The sequence below is a fragment of the Pimephales promelas genome, chromosome 22 (genome assembly GCF_988280905.1).
Source record: "Pimephales promelas chromosome 22, fPimPro1.hap1.1, whole genome shotgun sequence".
Classification (NCBI taxonomy): Eukaryota; Metazoa; Chordata; class Actinopteri; order Cypriniformes; family Leuciscidae; genus Pimephales; species Pimephales promelas.
This window is the reverse complement of record NC_142790.1, coordinates 8985855-8996154: the sequence shown is the minus strand read 5'-3', so window position 1 is coordinate 8996154 and position 10300 is coordinate 8985855.

The window sequence follows — 10300 nt, the reverse complement described above, 5'->3', positions numbered from 1 at the left end:
ATGATACACTTCCTGTTTCACGTTTCTCGCCATTATTTTGTTTCCTCGCCACGGCCAAACCGTTCGAGATATCAAAAATCCCCTCGCAAACTTTCATCCTCAATGTCTTGACTTCACGCTGACCGAGTTTCGTCGAATTTGGATCAAAGCTCTAGGAGGAGTATTAAAAATTCCATTGCGAGTGTTTTACGAACAACCCTAAATAGCCGACTTCCTGTTGGGCTGGGGTAAAAAGTAAAAGCACGAGATATAGATGAAACGATGAGATCAACATGTGTACCGAGTTTCATATTATTACATGCAAGCGTGTTTGATTTATGGACCAAGTGTTCGGACCCCGTTCCAGGGGGCGCTGTCTAGCCCCCCTGCCACGCCCGGGTACCATCTTCAGCCCGGCCCTGATGGCCGCGGGTTCTGACCCGTGTGCAAAGTTTCAAGAGTTTTTGAGCATGTTAAGGGCCCCAAAAGTGCCCGAATAGTCGTATAAATAATAATAATAATAATAATCGTTAGGAAAACAATAGGGCCTTCGCCCTTTCAGGGCTTGGGCCCTAATAATAATAATCCTAAGGAAAACAATAGGGCCTTCGCCCTTTCAGGGCTTGGGCCCTAATAATAAATATAGCTGCGAGCAGCGATGGCGGGCCCAAGCCGGTGGCACCGCAACCCCGGTTCCTTTAGTTACCTAAAGGCACCCGGGTAGCGGTGCCGAAGGCTTTGGCCCTTTTATGATTAAATGTTAAAACGGCTTGCCATACTCTGTCATTTCGACTAGTCACAATTATGTTACAGATGTCTTAAATGATAATACAAACTATCCAAAATGTAATTACGAATAGACAGAAAGACGTTGTTGATATCTACAATGTTAATTCCGGACAGGCAAACTTAGCTTTTAAATGTTAAAAGGGCTTGCCATACAGGGACGTAGGCTCAGAGAGAGGCTCACCATATTCAAACCAAAATATCTGACTTCCTCTTGGTCCGAGCTAATGACTATGTATTAGAAAGTTGTCCGGCTTGAGGAGTACAATGTATATACCGATTTTTGTAACTGTAGATAAAACTAACAACCCCACTTTTGTCAAAAGGTGGCGCTATTTAGTCCTTGCACAATGCCCGTTTCTAAAACTTTGCACATGTCTACTGGCTAATACATGTGATGTATCTGTTGAGTTTCAAGCAATTTCAATTTCAATTTCAATTTGACTGTTGAAAAGAAGTGCGCCGATTAGATACTCAGGATCGGTATCGGCTCTGACACTGCCATCTTTGACGAGGCTGGTTCAAATTCTATATTGTGCATATACTATTCTATGTTAGGCACAAAGGCACAAAAACTTTCTAAAGTACCATAAAGTTTTTGTGTACTGTATTATAAGTGTTCTGAAGCTATTATGTGATATAGAAATGAATATTTAAGTCATTAAATTCAAGAACACAAACTTTTCCCTCTCTGCGCCTGTCAGTCATTCTCCATTCAGCATTCAAACAGCACGTCACATTCGGTTACATTCAATGATGAAACGATCTTCAAGATGATTGAATGTTAATCCTATTATACTGGATCTTTAAGATAAAGGTCTAAAGGTCTATATTTTCGAATGAAGAAACTTTTTCTTGCTGGACTTTATTGCTGTAACTTAATCGTGTTACTTTCTACCGGGTGTCGGACGCTGTCGGTTAGGTCACAACACTAGAGTCAGAGCACTATAATTGTTCTTCACGCACACAGTAACTGAAATTTAAAACCTTTAAAAGAAAAGGCTCAATAAACTATTGCATAGATAGATAATGTATAATACACTGTTCATAAATATGTATTTCCTTTGTGCTTTGAACTTTTCAATACGGACTCACTGCGCTGTAACTTCATGTGGCTTCAAGCACATCATTCTCCGCTCGGGATGCACATAAGTGCTTTGTGCTGCACCGTATTGGAGCCGTAATATCATAATGCAGTGACGTAATGACAGATTATTAATTGCCTTTCAATTATATGTTGCTGCGTCATTAAACATCTGTCCTATGCATTTCAAACATTTATAGCAGCCATGGCCATATTTTTTTATGATTTTTGTTATCTTGTTTTTCATGAATGTATTTTTCAAAAATAAGAGCAATGTGTATTATCTATTATTAATATGGTTTATAATAGCATTTTTGTCATAGATTATGACAAAGTAATCATATGATCCACCAGCGAGGAACCAGCAGAACAGAGTGAACATTCTTTCTGTTTAGTTCAATCCTACTTAATAGGAATTTATTTAAAATGCTCGCTCTACTCCACACCATTAATGTCTTGTGCGGACATCCGTATTTTGACTTTCGGTTTTAAGTAAGCGATTTAAAAGCTCCCAAGTCCCAGCGGAGTCACACGTTGATTAACCGGTGGGAATATACACAATAGGCCTACCTGATATTGAACACAAGAGGGCAGTATAGCACTACGTATGACTCAGATTATTATTTTTTTATGAATTTTACAACAATTCTGGCTGTTTTTGAACGTAAACACAATTCTTAAATGAAAAAAAGGAAAAATTGGGGAAGTTATAATATTTGTATAATTTAATTTAGAAACAAATGATGTATAATTACATTTTTAGAAGATATGAGGCTTTTAGTGTTTACTTTTTTGACATTACTTTAATCTTTTGCCATAGTTGCACATGTCTATTGGCTAATAAATGTGATGTATCTGTTGAGTTTCAAGCAATTTCAAGCATGCTAAGAGTCCCAAAAACATCAAAAAAGAATGTTAAAGTTTGATTCGTTGCCACGGCAACAGTATCAAAGATATCAAAAATTCATTCACAGGTCTACATCTGCAGTGTATTTACATTATACAGATGAAGTTTGAAGCAAATCGGTTAAAAATAAGAGAGTGGTTTCAAAGCATTTTGAAAGTGACACACTTCCTGCTGCCAGTTGGTGGCGCTATAACTTTGACTCACAATAGTCACATCCATGTGATCGGTCTCTTACAGCGAAAACACTGCTGAAGTTTCATCAAGATCAGTTAATGTATGCTGAAGTTATTATAACACACATCCTGTTTCATGTTTCTCGCCATAATTTTGTTTCCTCGCCACGGCCAAACCGTTCGAGGTATCAAAAATCCCCTGGCAATTTTTTATCCTCAATGTCTTGACTTCACGCTGATCGAGTTTTGTGGCATTTCTTTGAATTCTCTAGAGAAGTACTTTAAAATATTCCATTGCATGTTTTTATTTTACAAACAACCCTAAATAGCCAACTTCCTGTTGGGCTGGGCTAAAAAGTAAGAGTGTGAAGTATACATGAACCGATGAGATCCATATGTTTACCGAGTTTCATATTATTACATGCAAGTGTGTTATGGACCAAATTTTCAGACCAAGTTTATTGACCAAGTTAATCTGATTAATAAACTAATTATATAAAACTATTGTCAATGCACTACAATTAAACTAGTTATATGCCTTTACTTATAAAAAATAAAAATAAAAACTTATTTAAAAAATACCAGGCTTGAGAAATGTATTTTCTTTATGCAGGTCATACACACAGCAGTGAAATGGTTAAGCCCCCTCCCCCTGCACACTCACACACACACACACACAGACAGCCAAAGACACAGAGACATGTAGGCTCAGAGTGACCATATTCAAACAAAAATATCTGAGTTTCTGTGGGTCCTAGCTAATAAGTGTAAATTAGAAAGTTGTCCGGCTCGAGGATTACAATATACATACCAATTTTTGTAACTCTAGTTAAAACTAACAACCCCACTTTTGTCAAAAGGTGGCGCTACTGAGCCCTCACCACGCCCGTTTCTGAAACTTTGCACATGTCTACTGGCTAATAAATGTGATGTGTCTGTCGAGTTTCATGCATTTTGAAGCATGCTAAGGGTCTCAAAAGCATCCTAAAAGCATCCTAAAAGAAGGGTAAAGTTTGATGCGTCGCCATGGCAACAGTTTCAAAGATATCAAGAATCCATTCACAGGTCTACATCTGCAGTATGTTTACATTATACATATGAAGTTTGAAGCAAATCGGGTAAAAATAAAAGGGTGATATCAAAGCATTTTGAAAGTGACACACTTCCTGCTGCCAGTTGGTGGCGCTATAACTTTGACTCACAATAGTCACATCCATGTGATCGTCCTCTTACAGCGAACATACTGCTGAAGTTTCATCAAGATCAGTTAATGTATGCTGAAGTTATAACAAACTTCCTGTTTCACGTTTCTCGCCATGATTTCGTTTCCTCGCCACGGCCAAACCGTTCGAGATATCAAAAATCCCCACACAAGCTTTCATCCTCAATGTCTTGACTTCACGCTGACCGAGTATCGTCGAATTTGGATCAAAGCTCTAGGAGGAGTATTTCAAATACCATTGCGAGCGTTTTACAAACAAACCTCAACAGCCGACTTCCTGTTGGGCTGGGGTAAAAAGTAAGAGCGCGAGGTATAGATGAAACGATGAGATCAACATGCGTACCGAGTTTCATATTATTACATGCAAGCGTGTTTGAGTTATAGACCAAGTGTTCGGACCCCATTCCAGGGGGCGCTGACGAGCCCCCCTGCCACGCCCGGGTACCATCTTCAGCCCGGCTCTGATGGCCGCGGGTTCTGACCCGTGTGCAAAGTTTCAAGAGTTTTCGAGCATGTTAAGGGCCCCAAAAGTGCCCGAATAGTCGTAAGAAAAATAATAATAAATATAGCTGCGAGCAGCGATTGCGGGCCCAAGCCGGTGGCAACGCAACCCCGGTGCCTTTAGTTACCTAAACCCCACTTTTGTCAAACCCCGAGTTGCTTCAAACTGCACTGGGGTGGCGGTACCGCCAGCTTTGGCCCTTCATCGCTGCTCGCAGCTATATATATATATATAAAGCCGGTGGCACCGCCACCTTGGTGCCTTTAGGGTTATTCTGCATGACGTGCAAAAATGTAGCCCCCGCTTTGACTGAGAATGAGGTTAGTGTTTGAAAATTTTTAGGAAAACAAATACATTGAAATATAGCACATGAATTTTAAACTCTTTCAGCTTCAATTACAAATACAATCTTACTTTTATTTAAAGAAAACTATACATTTAAAAGATGGGGGTTATATGCATATTTTGTCATTTAAAAAATACAAAATTGTTATGCTAACAGACAAGGACTTAGAGACAAGGACTTGCAGGAAAAATCACAGCCAACCACACACACACACACACACACATATATAAACACAGACAACAGCCCTCCCCTCCCCACACACGCACACGCACACACACAAAGACACCAGCAAACCCCCCCCCCCTCCCCACACAGACACTGATAGAGACAAGATACACATCCAAAACTACAATATCTGACTTTCTTTTGGTCTGAGCTTCTTACTGTTAATTAGAAAGTTGATCGGCTTGACAAGAACAATATACGTGGCAAGTTTTGTAACTGTAGGTAAAACGAGCAAAGTTATAACACATTTTATGTGTCCTTTTTCAGTCATAAAATTCATTTCCTCGCCACGGCCAAACCGTTCGAGAAATCAAACATCCGTCCGGAATTGAGCATCCTCAATGTCTTGACTTCATGCACACCGAGTATGGTGGTGATTGGTAAACACATGCGTTGTAATTTGATGTATTTCTCCTAGGAGATTTATTCAAACAACCCATAATTCCCAACTTCCATTTGAACTGTCTTAAAACTTAGAGCAGAGATGGGCGCAGGTCACGCAAGTCTCAAGTAAGTCTCAAGTCTTAACCGTCAAGTCTCAAGTAAGTCCCAAGTATTTTTTTTGGGGGGGGGGGGGGGCAAGTCAAGTCAAGTCACAAGCTATGTCAAGTCAAGTCAAGTCTTGTAGTAGGTTAAGTCAAGTGCAAGTCAAGTCACCTTATTATTTTAATTTTACATGCAGAATCTGATCTTAATAAAATGAAAAGACAAGATAAGTATTTGCCAGTAAATTACAATAATTTGCATTGTAAATACTCATGTTCAGTAAAATACACCATGGAATCAAACAAAATTGTAACTTCATAAAATTATTTATTTTTCACTTCTGCCAACAGTGTGTTTGAAATGTTTTAAATTTTCAACATTGAGTCCATAAAACAAATAACAGCTTAACATCCTACAGACTCTCTGAACACCTTCCTCTCTCTCAAACACAGTTTACAAACAATATTAAACTTTGTTACATTTCTCCTCTCTCTCTCTCTCTCTCTCTCTCTCTCTCTCCCTCTCTCGCACACAGTGGCGGTTCTAGACCATTTCAACTGGGGGGGCCAAGCTGGGGCCAGTTGTACTGTTAGAGGGGCCAGTTACATTTAGACCTTATCATTTTCTGCACTGCACTGAAGGCATAAATAAGCAAAATACCATGTTTATAATTATCCAACAATTTGCATTTCCATTATATTTTTACATTTGCATTACATATATCAGTCTGTATTTGAATTTCCATTTTATTTTTTTACATTGAATATACAGTATGTATATATATACTGTATATATATATATATATATATATATATATATATATATAATTTTTACAAATTAATCTACGATTTTTGTGGGTTATTTTTTTTTTTTTTTGCAAAAAGATCAGCAAATTATCCTCTAAACTGGCCTTTTTAGGGGGCTTTCCTCTCAGGGTGAATGAGCTTTTTTATAATTGTTTTTTTCCTGACATCTTTGAAAGACAGAAGCAATAATTAATGCATCCTTGGCCAGGATACAATTATAAAATATGACATGATTTTAAAAGTGACCTATAAAATCGACTATGCAATACACTTTAATTTATCTAGTGCTAATAAAATTATTAAGCCTATTTGGAGAGAGAGATGTTTTAAAATCGACTATGCATTACACTTTAATTTATCTAGTGCTAATAAAATTATTAAGCCTATTTGGAGAGAGAGATGTTTATAATGTGACAATATGTCAGTCATCGTGATTCGTGTAATAAGATGACTAGGCCTAGACTACTTGTTCTAAACAGGTGTTGTCAGTGAACAGGCTGTAAAACTGTTGTCTAAGTTACAGACTGATACTAATTAAATGGGAAACGAATCGATTACCTAACGTAACCTCGGTTCTCTCTAGATGAGGGAACGAGCATTGCGTAAGCTAGCTTACGCTACGGGAAAGATTCATCTTACATCAGTCAAGTTGTCATAGTTTTTGTCAAACAAGTTGTGAATTTGTTGTAACATTAAAACAGGAGATCATGACTTACTCCGTGCTCCAAGTGATGTTCGGAGCTCCAGTGATTAGTTTCATCTGTGGGACGGGTGAAGAAACTTTCGGAAGATGTTGTAACAGAATCATATGAACAATTCCAGGATATGCTTTTTTTCATTGGTTGTTGCGTTAAATTTTACCCAGATACAATAGTGCCCTTTTCTGATTGGCTATTAAGTAGCACTTCTCTTTTTTTGATTGGCTGATGTGTAGCAGGGTCGACTGCTGAACTCCAGGCGAGACGCGCTTGATTCTCACGTGAGAGCGGCGCGGCCAGAGAAATTGCGTATATTAAATATATTATTAATAGTTTGTCCGCATGAGAAATACAATGTGTGACGGGAGTGTGAGACAAAAGACTGAAACGAGTGACTGTCATGCTCAATGCGTGACACACTATAAAAAAATATTTCACACTGACTCCACATTTAGGGGGCCACAAGGGGGTCCAATCTTGTTGTCGCAGGGGCACTGGCCCCCCCAGGCCCCCGCCTAGAACCGCCATTGCTCACACACACACACACACACACACACACTTTCTCTCTCTCTCAAGAAGCAAAAACATGACTGCTAAAGGTTGTATCAGCGATGGCGGGGTAACATCACTTAACATCACGAGTGATATTCCCTTAGGCCACGCCCCCTTGTCTCCCCAAAGTATTATAAGCAATCATGCGCATCCCGTGTGCAGAATGATGCACTTGAAGCAACACCAAGTCACAGCACGCAACGCTTCACATTGAAAAGAACATAGCGAAGGGATGGTATCTATAATCTATGCTTAGTAGGGCTGCACGATTTGGGAAAATGTCATATTGCCATTATTGAGCCAATATTGCAATTGCGATTTGCGACTCCGATATAATAAAATGGTTTCATGAGTCCAACTTGCTTGGTTCTAAAGTAAAATGCACACACAGATTAATGTTTATTTCTCAACTCAAACTAAAAACAACAACAACAACAATAAATGATTGATAACACCTATAATGATCAATAAACCATCAACCAAACAAACATTACAGTGATTCCATCAATTGAAAGCCATCAACTTTTTAAAAAATTATTAGGCTTAAAAAAATATATAACAGCTTTTAAATTAAGTGAACTTCAAACAATCCCCACATAAACCCATAATAAAAAACATATTTACCTGTGCCCTTCCTGTCTTAACAGGTACAGAAATTGAATAAAGTTATCAAACAGTCTGCGCTGCCTGAATCATAAATTATATATATAATAATCCTTATTAAAGCTACAAAAGTTCTTTACTCAAGATCAGTGAGTAATTTTCTAATTTCCCTTTGTTCTTTTAACTTTACTGAAAGAACGCTTTATTCGCTGCTGGCCCTTTAAGAGCACCCGTTGCCGAGACGCGGATCTCACACGCGCCTCATAGCACAACACAACTCTTTTCATCCATAGACTTTTCTTATGTTATGAAGATACTAGACAAAACCACATTTTGGCATAATTGTGTGTGCTATTGTTCGTTCAAGCTCGAAAGAGAACTGTTTATTCTGGGCTGGCACACGGTCAGTGCATGCGCATTATGCGAGTATCATCTATTCTAATCTAGGGCACTCACAGGCAGCTTTTCACTTCTTGTCGTGCAAAATGCGAAAAGGCATTTGAACCAATAAGAGGGGGATCTTGTAACACTAGTCAAAGGATGACAAAAAAGAAGAGATGCTGCGCTAATAGCCCTACTTTGTTTATTTCATATAAAATCGCGGCATTTTGCGTTATATAATTGCATAGGTTTGAGATCGCTATTACAACTGCGATATAATTAATCGTGCAGCACTAATGCTTAGTGTATTCTAAAGGGCAATAAACTCCACTCCAGCAAGATAGTCATTTTATGCAAATCATAGATGCCTTATCTACAAATAAAGTATAATATTGGGAACATTGATCTTTAAGAGAGTGTCGTCGTGTTACTGTCGCAACCGAACGCGACGCGCTTTGTGAATGCTGATGCATGGAGAATGACTGAGGCGAGATGACTTTCCGTTAACTTTAACTTAGAGACTAAAATATTAATTTTACCACACATTAAGCTATTGAATGACTTTAGAAGTCTTGGAATATAGTTCGAAAACTTGATTGTGCTTTACAAATTTTATGCCTTTAGTGGGGCTTAACAAAATAACACAATATGCAGAATGTCGGACGTCACTTATAGGCTAAACTGTTTTTATAGATAAAACTATTTACATTCGGCAGTCATGAAAACAAATCTCAGATAACGTTGACTAGGTAACAATGTGTAATTTTGCGCCGGAGTTCTCCTTTAACTTACATTAGCTAGCTAACTACGAACGAGCTAACCAGATAACATTAACAAATTGACAAGCACTTACTGGGCACAGTGGGCAGAATAACATTAACAAATTGACAAGCACTTACTGGGCACAGTGGGCAGAATGGCTCTTCAAATGACGGACGAAATTGGAGGTTGTCATCTGACTGTCCGCGATCTTAACGTTGCATGTCTTGCAAAGCGCTGTTCTTTTGCCATCTTGTTGTAAGAAATTCTTGAATCCAAAAGCGACGACGACCCTCGTTATCCCTCCGGCTGACATGTTCATGTGATCTGATGTAAGTGGGCGTGGTGTGCGCGTAAGGTATGAGAGGGCATGACTGATGATCTCGTGATCCAGTCATGACAGCGCTATTCTCAGCCTGCGCTCCAGCTGGATCAACTTTATTTTTTTTACATAATTTATATATTTTATATTCAAACTGAAAACATGATGTGATTAACACTCAAGTCATATTATTACATGCAAGTGTGTTTGATTTATGGACCAAATTTTCAGATCAAGTTTCTGGACCAAGTTAATTTAATTAATAAACTAATTATATAAAACTATTAATGCACTACAATTAAACTGGTTATATGCCTTTACTTATAAAAAATAAAAAACTTATTTAAAAAAATACCAGGCTTAAGGCATTTATTTTTTATGCAGGCCATACACACAGGAGTGAAATGGTTAAGACCCCTCCCCCTACAAACACACACACATACACAGACAGGCAAAGACAGAGATGTAG